At 44.7% G+C, this 20,488-nt stretch overlaps 1 protein-coding gene across 2 annotated transcripts in view; it reads right to left on the reverse strand.

Annotated features, from left to right (window-relative positions):
• SPMIP9 (sperm microtubule inner protein 9) overlaps positions 1 to 20,488 on the reverse strand; it is an 85,715-nt gene that overhangs the window by 54,040 nt on the left and 11,187 nt on the right. Inside the window, exon 2 of one of the 2 annotated variants that reach the window (XM_065526831.1) lies at positions 17,661 to 17,778. The exons of the other annotated variant lie outside the window; for it this stretch is intronic. The gene's annotated coding sequence lies outside the window, so the exon portion shown is untranslated. The remainder of the gene's footprint in view (positions 1 to 17,660; positions 17,779 to 20,488) is intronic. 2 annotated transcript variants of the gene reach the window in all.

Here is a 20,488-nt window from a genome sequence, read left to right on the forward strand (position 1 = left end):
AGGAAATTGATTCTCCCCTGAAACTTCTGGAAGGAATGCAGCACTACTGACACCCTTATTTTAGACTGTTGGCCTCCAGCACTGTAAAAGAGTAAATGTATGTTGCTGAAGCTACCAAATTTGTGGTAACTTATTACAACAGAAATGGGAAACCAACACAGTAGGGAAGAAGAAACATTGACCCTATGGAATTAGGTACATTCAGAAAAGTTAAAGCCAAAGATTCTTTTAATTATTTTCCCACATTTAAAACAAAGCAAAATGTACACACACACATACACACACACACACACGCATCTATCCTATGACAAAATGGTCATAATTTTGCTGTGTTTAGGAGATACTGTTTAACACTTCAGAACCCCAAATAAATTGGGAACAAAGACACTTAGAATTCTTTTTTACCCAGAACTGTGCTGAAACTAATGAACTGCAGGGTAGGAGAGTAACTTTATGAACGCAAATGCATTTCAGGGGAGAAGGCATTGAATTGAGAAAAATACATGATTTAAAATTCAACTGGAAATTTGGATGATTTTGTTCATGATTTCTGACCCAATTTCAAATTTGCCACCCTTATCTCTATAAATATACTTAGACTTTTCACGTGCAGATTTTCATTCAGAAAATCCACTCTTGGTTCTCTGCAAACAAGTATTGAAGTATCTTAGAGCTTTGCCAAAAAAAAAAAAGTGTATGGGAATCAAGCTTCCTTTTCCTTTTCAAAATGCATATGATATTTGTTTTAACCCAGCTCTGGCTTTGAGAGTGATCTACTGCTCTGTCGCCCTAAGCGTGAGTTTAGTGGTCATTCCAGTATGTGTTAACAGACAGTGACATCATCTGGAAGCAGGAAATGGCTCTCAGGTTACCGTATAAATTGACTTAAGCTTCAGAGAGGATTACAGGGCAGACCTCTGCTAAGTGTGGAGATGCCATTACCGCTAAATCAAAGGTAACTGCGAGGTCTGGCAGGCACCTGTCAACAGGTAAGGGAAGGAGAAGCCCAGAAGGAGCCTTGACTTAGGATTACATTCTCCAAGCTTTATTTTTATTTCAGGTTAAAGGGTCAGACAGAGAAGCCATTCGCAGTGGTCTTTATTTATGGTTCTCAGAGGCCTGGCTGGTGAAGCGTCATGAGGAAGAGGGATGGTCCAGGTGGGATCCCCATCTCCTGGCCCAGCTGATGACAGACGGAGGGCCCTGAGCTTTGTGAAAACCTAGCTCTTTATCCATGTGCATTAATGTTTGCAGGCAAACATGAGAGCTCATCCTTTGTTACCTTTCTTATGGGGAGAGGTATGTGTTTTCCAAGCCTCCTTAGTCCTTGGCCACCTGAAAAGATTTGTTTCCACTAACTGTTGTTGGTCTTTGAAGGACAGGGGAGGAGGAAGCTGCATCACTGACTGGCAAGCTTGGCTGGAGAGAGTCTCACAGACTATCAGCCAGCTGATCCCTAGCAAGGGATTCTCTGATAACTGATGTGTTAGCAATAAAGTATACCCATTCCAAAAGACATTTCCATTGAGTCAGATGACTCCTGAAAACAAGAGATTTTAGCATCCAAAACAACAAAGCTATAATGGCCAAATGGTTCGAAGTAATATTTTGGAACAGTAAACGGATGCTAGAATCCAGTTTAAAACATTGTCGGCCGGGCTCGGTGGCTCAAGCCTGTAATCCCAGCACTTTGGGAGGCCGAGGCGGGCGGATCACGAGGTCAGGAGATCGAGACCATCCTGGCTAACACGGTGAAACCCCGTCTCTACTAAAAAATACAAAAAACTAGCCGGGCGAGGTGGCGGACGCCTGTAGTCCCAGCTACTGGGGAGGCTGAGGCAGGAGAATGGCGTGAACCCGGGAGGCGGAGCCTGCAGTGAGCTGAGATCCGGCCACTGCACTCCAGCCTGGGCGGCAGACAAAAAAAAAAAAAAAAACATTGTCATCACACCAAAAAGAAATTCCATGCCCACTGGCAGTCACTAGCCATTTCTTCCTCTGCCCAGTAATCACTAATCCCTTCCAGCAACAACTAATCCATTTTCTGTCTCTATGCATTTGCCTATCCTCAATGTTACATATAAGTTGAATTCTACAGTATGTGATCTTTAGCATCATGTTTTCTTTTTCTTTTTTTTTAAGATGGAGTCTCAGTCCGTCGTCCAGGCTAGAGTGCAGTGGCCTGATCTCGGCTCACTGCAACCTCTTCCTCCCGGGTTCACGCCATTCTCCTGCCTCAGCCTCCCGAATACGTGGGACTACAGGCACCTGCCACCATGCCCAGCTAATTTTTTTTTTTTTTTTTTTTGGATTTTTAGTAGAGATGGGGTTTCACCATGTTTTTTTTTTTTTTTTTTTTTTGAGACGGAGTCTCGCTCTGTCGCCCAGGCTGGAGTACAGTGGCCGGATCTCAGCTCACTGCAAGCTCCACCTCCCGGGTTTACGCCATTCTCCTGCCTCAGCCTCCCGAGTAGCTGGGACTATAGGCGCCCGCCACCACGCCTGGCTAGTTTTTTTTGTATTTTTTTAGTAGAGACGGGGTTTCACCATGTTAGCCAGGATGGTCTCGATCTCCTGACCTCGTGATCCGCCTGCCTCGGCCTCCCAAAGTGCTGGGATTACAGGCTTGAGCCACCGTGCCCGGCCGGGTTTCACCATGTTAACCAGGATGGTGTTGATCTCCTGACCTCGTGATCCACCCACCTCAGCCTCCCAAAGTGCTGAGATTACAGGCATGAGCCACTGCATCTGGCCAGCATCATGTTTTCAAGTTTCATTCATGCTGTAGCATGTATCAGCACTTCATTCCCATTTATTGTCAAATAATATTCCTTTGTATAGCTATACCACTTTTATTTATCCAGTCACCAGTTAGTGAACACTTGGGTTATTTTCCTTGGCCAGACATGGTGTCTCACGCCTGTAATCCCAGCACTTTGGGAGGCGGAGGCAGGCAGACTGCTTGAGCCCAGGAGTTTAAGACCAGCCGGACCAACATACTGAGACCCTGTCTCTAAAACAATACAAAAATCAGCCTGGCATGGCGGTGCACGCCTATAGTCCCAGCTACTCAGGAGCCTAAGGTGGGAGGACTGCTTGAGCCCAGGAAGTCGAGGCTGCAGTGAGCCAAGACTGCCCCACTGAACTCCAGTCCGGGCATTGGAGTAAGACCTGTCTCACCGGGCGCGGCGGCTCACACCTGTAATCCCAGCACTTTGGGAGGCCGAGGCGGGCAGATCATGAGGTCAGGAGATCGAGATCATCCTGGCTAACATGGTGAAACGCCATCTCTACTAGAAATACAAAAAAATTAGCCAGGCGTGGTGGCGGGTGCCTGTAGTCCCAGCTACTCGGGAGGCTGAGGCAGGAGAATGGCGGGAACCTGGGAGGTGGAGCTTGCAGTGAGCCAAGATCGTGCCACTGCACTCCAGCATGGGCGACAGAGCCGAACTCCGTCTCAAAAAAAAAAAAAAAAAAGGCCTGTCTCAAAAAATAAATAAATAAATAAAATTTAAAAACAAAAAATAAATGAACACTAGAGTTATTTTTCCTTTTGGGCAATCCGTCTGAACTTTAAAGATGCATCTGTGCTTCTCTGCCTACTATCCATGGTTATTATTTTAGTCTTCTGTCGTCTTTGATGTGTGACTTTTATTTATTTATTTTTGAGACAGGGTCTCACTCCGTCACCCAGGCTTGAGTGTAGTGGCGCGATCTCAGCTCACTGCAGTCTGGACCCCCCACCAGGCTGAAGCCATTTCCCACCTCCATCTCCTGAGTAGCTGGAACCACAGGTATAGTCCATGATTCTGGCTAATTTTTGTATTTTTGTAGAAATGGAATCTCACTATGTTGGCCAGGCTGGTCTCAAACTCCTAGGCTTAAGTGATATGCCCACCTCAGCCTCCCAAAGTGCTGGGATCACAGGCATGAGCCACCATGCCCAACCATAATTACATTAAACTTTTAAAATGTAAGTTTGCATGTGCACAGAAAAAAAAAAAGTGATCAACAAAAAAACAGGAGTCAACATTATTAGTCATCAGAGAAATGCAAATTAAAACCACAATGAGATATCCTTACATACGTATTTACAATGGTTAAAATTAACAAGATTGTCCACATCAAATACTGGTGAAGATGTGGAAGAACCAGAACTCACAAATACCCCTGCTGGGAACGTAGACGGCACAATCACTCTGGAAAAAAGTCTGGTAGTGTCTCAAATTTAAGCATATGCCTGCCATTCCATTCCTAGGCATTTATCCAAGAGGAAGGAAAGCATATGTCTATACAAACACCCGTACGCAAATACTCATGGCAGCGTTGTACGCACAGGTTGAGTATCGCTTATCCAAAATCCTTGGGACAAAAAGTGTTTCAGATTTTGACTGTTTCTAATTTCGGAATATTTGCATATACACAATGAGATATCTTGAGGATGGGACCCAAGTCTAAAACATTCATTTCCATTTCATGTACACCTCATACACATAGCCCGAAGGTAATTTTATAAAATATTTTTTAGCAATTTTGTGCATGAGGCCAGGTGTGGTGGCTCACGCCTGTAATCCTAGCACTTTGGGAGGCCGAGGTGGGCGGATCACTTGAGATCAGGAGTTCAAGACCAGCCTAGCCAACGTGGTGAAACCCCATCTCTACTAGAAATACAAAAATTAGTCGGATGTGTTTGTTCATGCCTGTAATCCCAGCTACTCGGGAGGCTGAGGCAGGAGAATCGCTTGAACCCGGGAGGCAGAGGTTGCAGTGAGCTGAGATCATGCCACTGTACTCCAGCCTGGGCAACAGAGCAAGACTCCTCAGAAAAGGAAAGAAAGAAAACAGGAAAGAAGGAAAGAAAGAAGGAAGGAAGGAAGGAAGGAGAAAGAAAGAAAGAAAGAAAAAGAAAGAAAGAAAGAAAGAAAGAAAGAAAGAAAGAAAGAAAGAAAGAAAGAAAGAAAGAAAGAAAGAAAGAAAGAAGGGAGGGAGGGAGGGAGGGAGGGAGGGAGGGAGGGAGGGAGGGAAAGGAAGGAAGGAAGGAAGGAAGGAAGGAAGGAAGGAAGGAAGGAAGGAAAGAAAGAAAGAAAGAAAGAAAGAAAGAAAGAAAGAAAGAAAGAAAGAAAGAAGGAAAGAGGGAGGAAAGAGTCAAAGGATAGAGAGGAACAATGGAAGGCAATGCACCAGAAGCAAGAAAAAAAAAAGCAGATGCAGCATAAACCTCGAGACATCCAAAATCTAGAGTCTAGCCATAAAACAAGAATAAAATCACTTCCTTTCCAGAAACATGGATGCAGCTGGAAGCCATTATCCTAAGAGAATTAATACAGGAACCGAAAACCAAATACTGCAAGTTATCTCTTACAAATGGGAGCTAAACATGAGTACACATGGGAACAACAGACTCTGGGGAGTACTAGAGGAGGAAGGGAGGGAGAGGGGCAACGGTTTAGCAACTAACTATTGGGTACTATACTCAGTACCTGGGTGAGGGGATCATTTGTACCCCAAACCTCAGCGTCACACAATATACCCAGGTAACAAATCTGCACATTTCCCCGGAATCTAAAAAAAAAAAAATTTTTTTTTTTTTTTGAGACAGGGTCTCATTGTAGCCCAGGCTGGAGTGCAGTGGCGTGATCAGGGCTCACTGTAGCCTCAACTTCCTGGGCTGAGGCGATCGTCCTGCCTCAGCCCCCTGAGTAGCTAAGACTACAGGCAATACCGACTAATTTTAGGTATTTTTAGTAGAGATGGAGTTTCATCATGTTGCCCAGGCTGGTCTCGAACTCCTGGACTTAAGCGATCTGCACATCTCAGCCTCCCAAAGTGCTGGGACTACAGGCATGAGCCACTATACTCAGCCAGAAAAAAAGTATCTTTTAAAAAATAAATAAAAATAAATGCAATTCTTTTTTTTTTTTTTTGAAATAAATAAAATCTAGAGTATCCTCCAGGCACAATCCCACTGGTCCTGGCATTGGAAGACGTCATTGTAAGGCTCAGCTCTGCCAGTCACTGGCTCTGATTTTTTAGGCAAATCTCTTCAGAGGTTCTAATGGGATAAATTTTCCTCTTCATGAAACCCCATACAAATGTTTGCAGCTGGCCGGGCGCGGTGGCTCAAGCCTGTAATCCCAGCACTTTGGGAGGCCGAGGTGGGTGAATCACGAGGTCAGGAGATCGAGACTATCCTGGCTAACATGGTGAAACCCCGTCTCTACTAAAAATACAAAAAACTAGCCGGGCGTGGTGGCGGGCGCCTGTAGTCTCAGCTCCTTGGGAGGCTGAGGCGGGAGAATGGCGTGAACCCGGGAGGCGGAGCTTGCAGTGAGCCGAGATCACGCCACTGCACTCCAGCCTGGGAGACACAGCGAGACTCCGTCTCAAAAAACAAACAAACAAACAAAAAAAACAAATGTTTGCAGCAGCAATAAGAACAACAGTGGATACTGTTGACATTTTACTATTGTTGATATTATAATTATGCTCATCAGTGGATTCAAGCTTTCCCCACAGAGCTTTGTGATGACTGAGGATGGGTGTCACCTAGAGTCCCTGTCACCATCTCCATGGAGATCCTGCATGGGCACTTTGCAGAAAACAAACTATTTCCACTTTCTCAGGGCTGCACTGCTGCAATAAGAATCAAGTCATGTTTGGCCAAGTGCAGTGGCTCATGCCTGTAATCCCAGCACTTTAGGAGTCGAAGGCAGGCAGATCACCTGAGGTCAGGAGATCGAGACCATCCTGGCTGACACGGTGAAACCCCGTCTCTACTAAAAAGTACAAAAAACTAGCCGGGCGAGGTGGCGGGCGCCTGTAGTCCCAGCTACTCGGGAGGCTGAGGCAGGAGAATGGCATGAACCCGGGAGGCGGAGCTTGCAGTGAGCTGAGATCCAGCCACTGCACTCCAGCCTGGGTGACAGAGCAAGACTCCGTCTCAAAAAAAAAAAAAAAAATACAAAAACTAGTCGGCATTGTGGCAGTCGCCTGTAATCCCAGCTATTCAGGAGGCTGAGGCAGGAGAATCACTTGAACCCAGGGGGTGGAGGTTGCAGTGAGCTAAGATCAGGCCACTGCACTCCAGCCTGGGTGACAGAGCAAGACTCTATCTCTAAATAAAGAAAGAAAGAAAGAATCAAGCCATGTTTTAGCTGGCACCACATGGAAATGGATCTACTATTATTTCAGGAGACTTCATGATACCCTTTTGCCACAAGGTCTCATGGGTGGAAAAAAAAGAAGTAAAATATGTTTTAGTATTTGACATCCCCCACTCCTGAGATGAGATCAGCACAAAAGTACCAGTTATATTTTTTCATGTTCTGAATTTTGCCTGTAACCCTGCTAGTTTGGTTTACTTTCTGTCATTATTATCTGTAACCTCATAATGAAAGACAAGCCCTTCATCAAGCTTGAGTCTCCTCCCTGTCTATTAATACAGCCCATGAAAACACCATACTCAAATATTGGCTGCATAATTCCTATAGCCTGCTGCAGAAAATATTCCTGTGACCCTTATAAGAGACTTCTCATCAGCATATGTAAGAGATGAATATTTCTACCTAAGGATGATGGCACCTACAACTGTTTCTGCATTATTTTGAATTTTTTTTAGCATTTTCCTGCTGAGGTAGCCTCTTGGATATCATCACATCTTAGCTAGTCAAATGCCGTTAATCTCTTTTTGGAATAGAGAGATAGTACTTCATAAAGTCAATTGCTTTTTAAGATGCCTCTAAAGAAACGCTGTTCTCCTATATTAGTCTGTTCTCACAGCTAATAAAGGCATACCCAAGACTGGGTAATTTACAAAGGAAAGAGGTTTAATGGACTCACAGTTCCACGTGGCTGGGGAGACCTCAATGGTGGAAGGCAAAGGAGATGCAAAGCACGTCTTACATAGCGGCAGGCAAGAGAGCTTGTGCAGGAGAACCTCCAGTTTACAAAACCATCAGATCTCATGAGACTTATTCATGACCAGGAGAACAGCGTAGGGTAAACTGCCCCCATGATTCCATTATCTCCACCTGGCCCCACCCTTGACACATGGGGATTATTACAATTCAAGGTGAGATCTGGGTGGGGAAACAGCCAAATCATGTCATCTTTTTACAGAGACAGCCAGCTCACTTTCCCCACTACTTCTTCCTTGGGTGGTGCACAGTTAGAAATGCCCAATGCTCAGCAGCAGGGCCAAGCTAGAGTTATTGCTCGGGCTTGGCATAAATAGTGAATTAGCTATTATCTGTGATAACTCCTCCCTGAATTTCTCTGCAGTCTGGAGATCCTGGATCAGTTGAGATATGCTCTCAATTGATCTTCTTGGTAAGAGGGATTCATTGGATTGCATGTTCCTAGTTTCTAGATGCTATTCTTTCTAGCAATAGTATCTTCCCTTTTCCACAGAGGGAATGCAAGTAGCAGTTTCTCCAATTCAATTCATAATTAGATTTCATTCTTCAATCCAACTGCATCCAGCTCGTAGGATTCTAGGAACTCCAAACCTAAACTAGGGCAAAGCCCTGCGGTACTTAGACTTATACGGCTATGCATTTTAAAATGTATTATCTGGGCCGGGTGCGGTGGCTCACGCCTGTAATCCCAGCACTTTGGGAGGCCGAGGCGGGCGGATCACAAGGTCAGGAGATCGAGACTACGGTGAAACCCCGTCTCTACTAAAAATACAAAAAATTAGCCGGGCGCGGTTGTGGGCGCCTGTGGTCCCAGCTACTCGGGAGGCTGAGGCAGGAGAATGGCGGGAACCCGGGAGGCGGAGCTTGCAGTGAGCTGAGATCCGGCCACTGCACTCCAGCCTGGGCGACAGAGCGAGACTCCGTCTCAAAAATAAATAAATAAATAAATAAATAAAAAATAAAAAAATAAAAAAAAAATAATAAAATGTATTATCTGAGATTTATCTTTTTTTTTTTTTTTCAGATGGAGTCTCACTCCGTAGCCCAGGCTAGAGTGCAATGGCATGATCTCCAGTCACTGCAACCTCTGCCACTCTGGTCTGGAACTCCTGACCTGGTGATCCACCCACCTTGGACTCCCAAAGTGCTGGGATTACAGGCGTGAGCCACTGCGCACATACTTAAAATCTTTACAATAAGATTACATATTTTACATACTTAAAACCTTGTCAGTAATCTTTACTTAAAAGCTTTACAGTAAAGTGATATAGGATTTACATGGGAGGATCAAGAGTGGAAAACAGGTCAAGAATATGCAGTTTTCTCACATCTGAACTTGTCTATTTCCTGCAGAAAGCCCACGATCTACCAAAGAAGGGTGCATCATCAAATAAGCCATAATGTATATTTTGTAGGTGAAAACAGTTGAATAAAAGCAAACTGCAACCTTCAGTGCCATCATCAATTATAGGCTCCTTCAAGGATAAGCTTGAGATTAAAAATAAATACTCCTTACCTTTTACAGAAACAGATTTTTAGGAAGCTAAATGAACACCTGAAGAGGTACACCATCATCAGACCCTCTGATTGATGAACAATAGGACACGGCAGCAAGGATTTCACAGCAAGCAGTCCCCACTGGCCAATTAGGTGTTAGGTGCAGTGTTAGACCAGGGAACATGGCAGTAACCAACCGTGTAATAGCCCTGGAGCTCCAAGACTTGACCCTGGTGTGGCAGTTAGCATGACAATCATGGAAGAAAGGCTGCCTGTGGGCAAACAGGTCATCACCTAGGCCTTGTCGGTGCACTGGACATCTCTTGGCACACAGTTTTCCAAGGCCTCTAAAATGAGGCCCCAAGCACCATTGTCTCTGTACATCGTAGACAGAGCAGAGATGACCATCCAATGTCATCTTGCTTTCTTTTCTTCCTCTCTGAAGCATGACTGATGCTAAGCCTTTACACACTACTTACAGAAATAGTTTTGTTTTTGAGATGTTCAAAAACCCCTTTATTCAGCCTTAAATCTCTGGGCATTCAATGCTATATGTGGAGATTTTAAAAAGTTTAATCTCTGAGCAGCCTGTTGGCAGCTACCATTTCTCAGGGTTAACAGAGAAGCCCAATGCACAAGGAATTTGAGTGCCTCTCCCAACAACCCCAAATTGAGGAAAAAAATTGCAAGATCCTACTCACTTTCATTTATTTATTTATTTATTTAAATTATTTATTTATTTTAGACGGAGTCTCACTCTGTCACCCAGACTGGAGGGCAGCGGCGTGATCTCAGTTCACCGCAACCTCCGCCCCCCCCGGGTTTAAGTGATTCTCCTGCCTCAGCCTCCCAAGTAGCTGGGATTACAGGTGCCTGCCACCGCACCCAGCACTTCTTGTATTTTTAGTAGAGATGGTGTTTCACCATCTTGGCTGGTCTTGAACTCCTGACCTCGTGATCCACCTGCTTCGGCCTCCCAAAGTGCTGGGATTACAGGCGTAAGCCACCACACCCGGCCCCTACTCACTTTTAAAATGTAAAATTATGCATTGTGTTGTGTAATACAGTCACCTCTCTGTGGCTTGCAGGACTTCTGAGACACTAAATTGATCAATAAATGATGCTAGGTCCAATTGGAGAAGGAGGTTTCAATTACTTGTATTTCTACAGAACCTTTCCCAAAGGTGCTTCTGAAGAATAACTGTACTGAAGAGATCATAGGCATTGAATTCCCCAGAAGCCTGGGGTCCATATTCACATCAACTGTCTCCATTGCAGGCCAGGCATTGTGGCTCATGCCTGTAATCCCAGCACTTTGGGAGGTCAAGGCAGGCGGATCACAACGTCAAGAGATCGAGACCATCCTGGCCAACATGGTGAAACCCTGTCTCTACTAAAAATACAAGAATTAGCCTGGTGTGATGGCATGCACCTGCAGTCACAGCTACTTGGGAGGTTGAGGCAGGAGAATCGCTTGAACCCGGGAGGTGGAGGTTGCAGTGAGCCGAGATGGCGCCACTGCACCCCAGCCTGCCGACAGAGCAAGACTCTGTCTCAAAAAAAAAGAAAGAAAGAAAGAAAGAAAGAAAGAAATTTTAAAAAGCCTGTCTCTATTGCAGACCTTGTCAGTTTGACAGGGTAGGCATTTCCAAAATCTAACTCCCCCTCAATGGGCACCTCAGTGGCGGGGGTAGGAAGTGGCAGAGCTCTCTCATTTATGTAAATAAAGGTGACTGCATCCCCCTCATAGCTGTGGGTGGTGGAACTCCTTTTATTCCTAAGATTAAAAGAGCAGACTGTAGGGGGCAGAGGAATAACCTTGCGGAAGGGAAGGGGCTGGGGTGGACAGGGGAGCTGGCTTTGAGGAAGCAGAAGTCAGCTGTTTCACAGTATGGATTAGACACACACACTCCAGGTGTTTTGAAACAAGTTTCCCAAAGCACTCAGCAGTCTGCATTCCTTTCCACAACTCTCTAAGAAAAGCATCTCTTCTGGCTTAGGAAGAATCATAAAAAAATTGCCACCCTGACCCCGTCATCTTAATCCCTTGCCATTTGTCGAACAATAGAGAAAACGCACCTGACAAAGGTGTTGGGCTAATGCCACAGCTCCTCATCTCTTTCTGAAGAGCTGAGCGGGAGGCAAAAGATCAAGCGGAGCCCCTGATTTGAGTGTCTTTTGGAAATGCATAAAGCTACAGACAGAAAGGCGGCCTTCATGTGCAAATCATCTAAGGCTGGCGCTACTAGCCTTGGTCCTCCTGGTCTTTGCCCAATGCTTTCTTTAATCTGGAAGTTACTCCTCTTTTCAGATCTAATGTTTTTGCCAGACAAGATCTGAAAATACAGAGACACTGAGATGCATTTTCCCATGCTCAGTAGGGGGAACAATTTGCCTATTTTGAAGTGGCTGCCATTCAAATATTCTGCCAGAGACTTACTACTGAACAAATAGTACAAAAGCGTCATCAGGTACAACAAATATTTTAAGTCTTCTTTTCAAAAGACTTTCCTCCAAGTACTCTTCGTAAAGAGTGTCAACAATAAAAGTGAACTAATTTCAAGCAATAAAATTTAGCAGGTAGGCCAGGCACGGTGACTTGCACCTGTAATCTCAGCACTTTGGGAGGCCAAGACAGGTAGATCACTTGAGGCCAGGAGTTCGAGACCAGACTGGCCAACATGATGAAACACTGTCTTTACTAAAATACAAAAATTATCCAGGTGTGGTGGCACATGCCTGTAATCGCAGCTACTTGGGAGGCTGAAGCAGGAGAATCACTTGAACCTGGGAGGTAGAGGTTGCAGTGAGCCAAGATTGTGCCACTGTACTCCAGCCTGGGCAACAGAGTGAGACTCCATCTCAAAAATTAAAAAAACCAATAGGTGCATTAATATGGGAAAGTTAGAACCAAACCTTGCTCTCCTATTAATTTTTGCAAAAGTCAACAGTGCATTGGTTACGCAAAGTACTAGACTGAGGATTGGAAGGAAGAACTGTTAGCTCATCCACTCTGTTTTTTTTTTTTCTTTTACTTTCTTGAAATTATTTAACAGGAGAAAACCTAAACAGCAAACAGGAAGATGGTCTATTATAAAGTGCTTAAATGTCTCAAGTTGATCAAATGCAAAAATTCTTTATTGGTCAGCCATAGATATAAATGGACACACTAGAAATAATATAGCTCATATCTGTCCAAAATGAAACAGTGCCTCAGCAGTTTAATTTTGATAGTCAATATGCTATACTTTATTGACTAGGACACCTGACAACACTCAATAATAATGTCAAAGTGTAACAACAATAGGGAAATCATGGCATCTTAATTACTTTTGTTTTACCACTACTTCTAACTTATATTTTCCTTAAACGTTAGTGTCACTTTTAGATTAATTAATAGTAAATTCTCGAAATAAATCTCTGACAGAAGATTTAGCTTTGTTCCAGAAAAACGAATGAAGTCATGGAACCAGTAATTTTATTTCACAGAAAGGCTAGGAAAATCTAACATGTAACATTTCATTAATTCAACAATTATTTATTAAGCATCCATGCATCTTCTAAAGGGACAGAGGCCTCTACCCACACAGAGGAGAGTGGAGTACAGTAAACTATAGTACAGTAGATCACAGTAGAGTAGACTACAGTAAAGTACAATAGAGCAGGGTAGAGTAGGATAGAGTACAGTACAGTATAGAGTGAAGTACAGTAGAGTAGGGAAGAGTACAGTAAAGTTGAGTAGACTAGAGTACAGTACAGTAGAGTAGGGTAGAGTGGAGTACAGTAGAGTACAGTGGAGTAAGTAGAGTAGAAAACAGTAGAAGGTGGTAGAGTAGATTAGAATACAGTAGTGTAGATTATAGTACAGTAGAGTAGAGTGGAGTGGAGTGGAGTACAGCAGAGTAGAGTGGAGTAGAGTAGGGTGGAGTAGAGGACAGTAAAGTACAGTAAAGTACAGTAGAACAGAGTGGAGTAAAGTACAGCAGACTGGAGTATAGTCTAGTAAAGTAGAATATAATATAATACAGTATAGTGGAGTAGAGTATGGTACAGTAGAGTGGGGGTACAGTAGAGTAAAAGACAGATTATAGTAAAGTACAGTAGAATGCAGTAGAGCAGAGGGGATTAGAGTACAATAGAGGAGAGGAGAGGACAGTAGAGTAGGGTAGAGTGGAACAGAGCAGAGTGGAACAGAGTGGAGTACAGTAAAGTAGAATGGAGTAGAGTAGGGTAGAATGGAATAGAGTGCAGTAGAGTGGAACAGAGTAGAGTGGAATACAGTAGAGTGGGCATTTCTTACCAACACTGCTCTGCCCTGAAGAGGTTTTGCCCTGTCTATGGATGGCTGTAGACTGCAGTATTCAGTACATCGGTTTCCACCAGATCTGTCCAGGCTATACCCATCCCACTCCCAATTCTCAGCCCCCAACTCTCAGCCCTGACAGGGTACCCATGGCATCCCAAGACATCAGCTAATTTTGTGGTAGCCTCCTTCATTCTCTCAGGGCTCTCTGCCTTCCTCTCTCACAATTTGTTCATTTGTGGAGGAAATATTTATTGAGTACACATACTCTGTGCCCAGGACTCCGTTCTATTCCTAGACGTGAGCAAAACAGACACAGCCTGTGCCCCAGAAATCCACAGTCCGCAGCCCTCTCAGGCAAGCCTCAACCAAATAGTCACAGAAACACATCCTAGTTACCTACTGTGAATGAGCTATGAATAAAGATTAACATGAGACTATTATCAAGGATCCCTCAGCTACTTTGGGGAGGTGAGGAAGAGCCAGAGCTGCCTGAGGATGAGGCTGAGAGCCTCTGAGGAGCAGCAGCAACTAACTGGCTGAAAGGCCGGAAAGGTGGTCAGACCAAAGAAGGGGAATGTCCCAAGACCCTCGGTAGGAAAAAAGTATTCTTTCTCTCTCTTTTTTTTCTTTTTTTATTGAGACGGAGTCTTGCTCTGTCTTGCCCAGGCTGGAGTGCAGTGGTACAATCTCAGTTCACTTCAGCAGCCTCAGCCTCCTGGGTTCAAGCGATTCCCCTGGCTCAGCCTCCCAAGTAGCTGGGACTACAGGCATGCATCACCACACCTGGCTAATTTTGTATTTTTAGTAGAGACGGGGGTTTCACCATGTTGGCCATGCTGGTCTCGAACTCCTGACTTCAGGTGATCCACCTGCCTGGGCCTACGAAAGTGCTGGGATTACAGGTATGAGCTACCACACCTGGCCTCTCTTTTCTAACTCTGAATTGTCTCTTATAATCATCCCCAACAAAAAGCTTGGGGAAAAAACAACAAAAAGCAGAATCTGCATCCACAAGAACTGTAATTCTTGTAGCTGAGGAAAAGATCCAGGAGAAGTTCAAGGAGGGAGTAATTTCACATACACAGGGTTTGGAGAGGTGTGGTACTGACGGTCAGTTGTGGCCTGGTATTCTCTGTTTCCCTGGTATGGCTGCTGCAGTATGCCTTTCAGCAGGGCACAGCATGCCCAGCTTAAGACTGCACTTCCCAGTGTCCTTTGCAACCAGGTAGGGCCACGTGACTAAGCTCCGATGAATTTAAGGAGAAATCATCGTCACTTTCTTTGAGGGAAGTTATTAATGCTTATTTTCCACTTCCTAATCTTTCACTTTTTTCTTTTTTCTTTTCTTTTTTCTGTTTTTGCTTTTGTTTTTGTTTTTGTTTTTGTTTTTGAGATGGAGTCTTGCTCTGTTGCCCAGGATAGAGTGCAGTGGCACGATCTCCATTCACTGCAACCTCTGCCTCCCGGTTCAAGCAATTCTTCTGCTTCAGCCTCCTGAGTAGCTGTGATTACGCGCCCACGACCATGTCCAGCTAATTTTTGTATTTTTAATAGAGATGGGTTTCACCATGTTGGCTAGGTTGGTCTCAAACTCCTGACCTCAAGTGGCTCATCCACCTCAGCCTCCCACATTGCTGGGATTACAGGCATGAGCTACTGTGCCCGGCCCCTATCCCTTTGCTTTCCCAGGGGTAGGAGCATACATGTGGTACTAGGAAGCCAGCTGCTGTGGTGGGGTTAAGGACAAGAGGTGAGATAATCTTAACAGAGAAGGTGCCTGGGTTCCTAGGAGCCCAGAGGAGCAGAACCACCTCCCTAGTCTAGACAGTTCCATGAGAGAAGCCCACTGTCATCTCGTATTTTGGGGTCTAAGTTTGCCTGTTCCTTAATTAACACAAGAGAAGTTCTTATTCAATTATTTTGTCTTTACAATGTCAACTAAAACAAAAGTCATAACAAAAGTCATAATGGAAAAGATAAAGAAATTTGATTACATAAAAATTGTGTAGGGCTGGGTGCTGTGGCTCCTGCCTGTAATCCCAGCACTTTGGGAGGCCAAGGCAGGGAGATCACGAGGTCAGGAGTTCGAGACCGGCCTGGTGAAACCTCGTCTGTACTAAAAATACAAAAAATTAGCCAGGCATGGTGGCACGCATCTGTAATCCCAGCTACTTGGGAGGCTGAGGCAGGATAATCGCTTGAATCCAGGAGGCGGAGGTTGCAGTGAGCCAAGACTGCGCGACTTCACTCCAGCCTGGGTGATAGAGCGAGACTGCGTCTCAAAGAAAAAAAAAATTGTGTAGGTTAGCAAACACCACAAGCAAAATCAAATGCCAAATGATGAAAATGGAAAACAATATTTGCAATGCATGACAGACTAAAGGCTAATATCCCATACATTTTATTAAGCATTTACTACCCATCAGGCACTGTGCTGAGTGCTTCATGAGGACTGTCCTGATTGATACTGACTTCAAACTTCAACCCTGTGTGTAGGTGCCATACAGCACAACAATTAATCATAGGCTCTGAATTTGCCACTAATTTACTGTGTGGTCCTGGAGAAGTGAACTAAAATGAGGATAATAGTCCGTTCTTTAGAGAATTGTTTATAAAAATTAAAAGAGGCCGGGCACAGTGGCTCAAGCCTGTAATCCCAGCACTTCGGGAGGCCGAGACGGGTGGATCACGAGGTCAGGAGATCGAGAACATCCTGGCTAACACGGTGAAACCCGTCTCTACTAAAAAAAATACAAAAAACTAGCCGGGCGAGGTGGCGGGCGCCTGTAGTCCCAGCTACTCGGGAGGCTGAGGCAGGAGAATGGCGTAAACCCGGGAGGCAGAGCTTGCAGTGAGCTGAGATTCGGCCACTGCACTCCAGCCTGGGTGACAGAGCAAGACTCTGTCTCAAAAAAAAAAAAAATTAAAAGAGATAGGACTGCTATGAATGGTTAGGCAGGTTGTGCCTGAAGGAAGGCAAACTACTAAGGGAATAAGTAAGGCTGAAATCCAGTGCTTGCTCTCAAGCCCTGTGCCCCACCACAGGGTGGTACCAGCCCAAGGAAAACGATCCTCTTTCTTATTTGCTCCAAGGCACCGTATGAACTAGCAGCCCTGACATGAGAGAATTGCTTAGAAAAGTACCTGCCATAAGTGGCCAATGTAAGTTACAATTACTATTAGCATTAGCATTATTGTTCTTATTCTCCAGATGAGAAAACCAAAGCTTACAGAAGCCATGTAGTTTGCCCATCACAGGGCTAATGCAAAGATTCTTGTCAATGCATAACAAAAATTCAAACAACCCTGGCTGGGCGCGGTGGTTCACACCTGTAATCCCAGCACTTTGGGAGGCCCAGGCGGGTGGATCACAAGGTCAGGAGGTTGAGACCAGCCTGGCCAACATGATGAAACTCCACCTCTACTAAAAAAACACAAAAATTAGCGGGGCAAGACAGCACGCACCTGTAATCTCAGCTACTCGGGAGCCTGAGGCAGGAGAATTGCTTGAACCTGGGAAGCGGAGGTTGCAGTGAGCCGAGATCGCACCACTGCACTCCAGCCTAGGCGACAGTGAGACTCTGTCCCCCAAAAAAATAAAAATAAAAAATTCAAACAACCCAACAAGAACATGCAAAGGACACTGATCACAGAAAAAGAATAAATATATGAGGAGATACAGAAACTTACTCATAATTAAACAAGAGGAAGTTAAAACAATAAAATATGTTTTTCACCTATAAGTTTAGTAAACTGTGATTATACTCAATATTGAAAAAGTGTGTGCTGCGCATGGTGGCTCATACCTGTAATCCCCACACTTTGGGAGGCTGAAGCAAGAGGATCGCTTGAACCCAGAAGTTTGAGGCCAGCCTGGGCAACATAGGGAGTCCTTGTCACTACAAAAAATTTTAAAATGAGCCTGGTGTGGTAGCACATACCTGTGGTCCCAGCTACTTGGGAGAATGAGGTGGGAGGATCGCTTGGGTCACGGAGGTCGAGGCTGCAGTGAGCCATGCTTGTGCCACTGCACTCCAGCCTGGGCAACACAGAAAGAACCTATCTCAGACAAAAAAAAAAAAAAAAAAAAAAAAGACTTTGATTCTGATGTTCCTCTCAGATCTCCCCAACTTGGGAATTACTAGTTTATCATTTACGTCGATAAAGCAACATTTCTTTTCATTTTAAAGGTTTTAAATAGTTAATTATGCTCCCAAATTCGACAGTGTCAGAATCACTGAGGGGGGAGGAAGGAGGAAGTTAAAAAGTACATAGCCTGCGGGCATCCCACCCTAGAGATACAGACTTTTGGAGACTTGGCATCTTGGGCGGTGCCAAGGAATCTGCATTTTAACAAACTCCCTGAAAGACTCCACACTAGGACTGGGAGGCACTGGTTGGAAAATCAGGTCAGTTCAGCTTCTCCAATCTCAACCCTGGCTAGTGGGGTTGATCCATGTAGATCTAGAATCAGGAAGCAGCCATACAATCAAGGTTGTCACCAATATTATCACGGTCGACAACAGCAGCAGCAGCAGCGGTATCTTAGTTGTTGTCATAGTCATCATCATCGTCATCATCATCAAAAACATCTATGGGTTCCTATTATATGAAAGGCAGGCACTAACTTTTAAAAGTAGAAACGAAGCAGAGGGCCATAGGATACAAAGGCTGTGACAGCTGGGACTAGAAGAATGGGTCTGGATTCAATTGGAAGTTGGTTAAGAAGAGGTATGGTAAGTCAGTAAAATACATCTGTCACTTATACAAAGATATTTTATATATAATGTAGGCCAGCAAACTGATGAAGCCGCTGATTTGATTTGATTTTTTTGAGACAGGGTCTTGCTCTATCACCTATGCTGGTGTGCAATGTCGCAATCACAGCTCACTGTAGCTTCCACCTCCAAGGCTCAAGTGATCCTCCCCACCTTGGCATCCCAAAGTGCTGAGATTACAGACATGAGCCACCACACCCGGCCCATGCCTTTCTGTAAGAGAGAAGAATTCAGTGTTTCCAGAAGAAAACTTCTATCTTCATAAGGATCATGTGCATGACTGGGTGAGGATTTGCAAATTAGCATATCTTGTAGATAAGTTTTGCTCATTTGAAAGCCTAATTTGGTCTTAAAAGAGAAGCTTATTTCAGTTTTCCCAGGCATGATAAAGTGACCTTCGAAATTGGTAAGCCTGGGCAGGGGGTGGCCGGGGCCACGGAGTCCCTTGGTCCCCTGGGTCATGCAGACTGGGAATCTTGTCTGAAGCTCTGTGGGAGCAGGGATTCATTGTTTACCTTTTTTTGTTTTTTGGGTTTTTTTTTGAGATGGAGTCTCGTTCTGTCTCCCAGTGGTGCGATCTCGGCTCACTGCAAGCTCCGCCTCCCGGGTTCAAGCAACTCTCTGCCTCAGCCTCTTGAGTCCCTGGGATTACAGGCACCCACCACCACGCCCTGCTAAGTTTTGTATTTTTAATGGAGACCATCTTGGCCAGGCTGGTCTTGAACTCCTGACCTCGTGATCCACCCACCTTGACCTCCCAAAGTGCTAGGATTACAGGTGTGAGCTACCACGCCCGGCCAGGATTTATGGTTTATCACTTATACCTACAGCTAGAGCCAGGGTCTGGCATGCTCAATAGATATTTCTTGTATTCATAAATGAACCTGGTCATAAACTCACCTGAAACGTTTACTGAAAACATTTTGCAGGGCATGAAAACCGTTTGACACAGATGGAAAAAGGTTTACTTCCTTTCCTTCTTTCTTTTTCCTTTCTCTTTCTTTCGTTCTTTCTTTCATGAGACAGTCTCTTTCTTTTCTTTCTTTCGTTCTTTCTCTTTCGTGAGTCAGTCTCTTTCTTCCTTTCGTGAGACAGTTTCTTTCTTTCTCTTTCCTTCCTTCCTTCTTTTGTGAGATAGTCTCTTCATTGCTTCCTTCCTTCCGTCCTCCCTCCCTCCCTCCCTTCTTTCCTCTCTCCTTCCTTCCTTCCTTTTCTTTCTTTTCTTTCGTGAGGCAGTCTCACTCCGTCGTCGAGGCTGGAGTGCAGTACAATGACCTCAGCTCACTGCAACCTCTACCTCCCAGTTTAAGCTCGTGCCTCAGCCCTCTTGAGTAGCTGGGATTACAGACATGCGCCATCACGCCCGGCTAATTTTTGTATTTTTAGTAGAGACAGGGTTTCACCATATTGGCCAGGCTGGTAAGTAATCTGCCCACCTCAGCCTCCCAAAGTGCTGGGATTATAGGCGTGAGCCACCGCGCCCAGCCAAGACAAAAGATTTTCATAATTATTGTCCAGTAACGGTAGTCAGGGACAAGAAATCCTTTCTCTATTCCTTTTTGATATTATCTGGGATTATACTTAGGTTGGTGCAAAAGTAATTGCAGTTTTTGCCATTAACAGTAATGGCAAAAAAGTTTTAATGGCAAAAACTGCAATTACTTTTACGCCAACCTAATATCTGCATAAATTCACAACAGATCCCAGGATTACTTAAGATGGCTTTTGGAAGCAAATATTTATTGAATAAAAGGTAGCAAGGCCAGGCACAGTGGCTCATGCCTATACTCCCAGCACTTTGGGAGGCCGAAGTGGGAGTATCGCTTGAGCCCAGGGGTTCGAGATTAGCTTGGGCAACATAGTGAGACCCTGCTTCTACTCAAATACAAAGAAATTAAAAGATTAGCCGGGAGTGGTGGCATGTGCCTGTGGTCTCAGCTACTTGGGAGGCTGAAGTGGGAGGATCACTTGAGCCAGGGAGTTCAAGGCCG

The sequence above is a fragment of the Macaca fascicularis genome, chromosome 13 (genome assembly GCF_037993035.2).
Source record: "Macaca fascicularis isolate 582-1 chromosome 13, T2T-MFA8v1.1".
Classification (NCBI taxonomy): domain Eukaryota; kingdom Metazoa; phylum Chordata; class Mammalia; order Primates; family Cercopithecidae; genus Macaca; species Macaca fascicularis.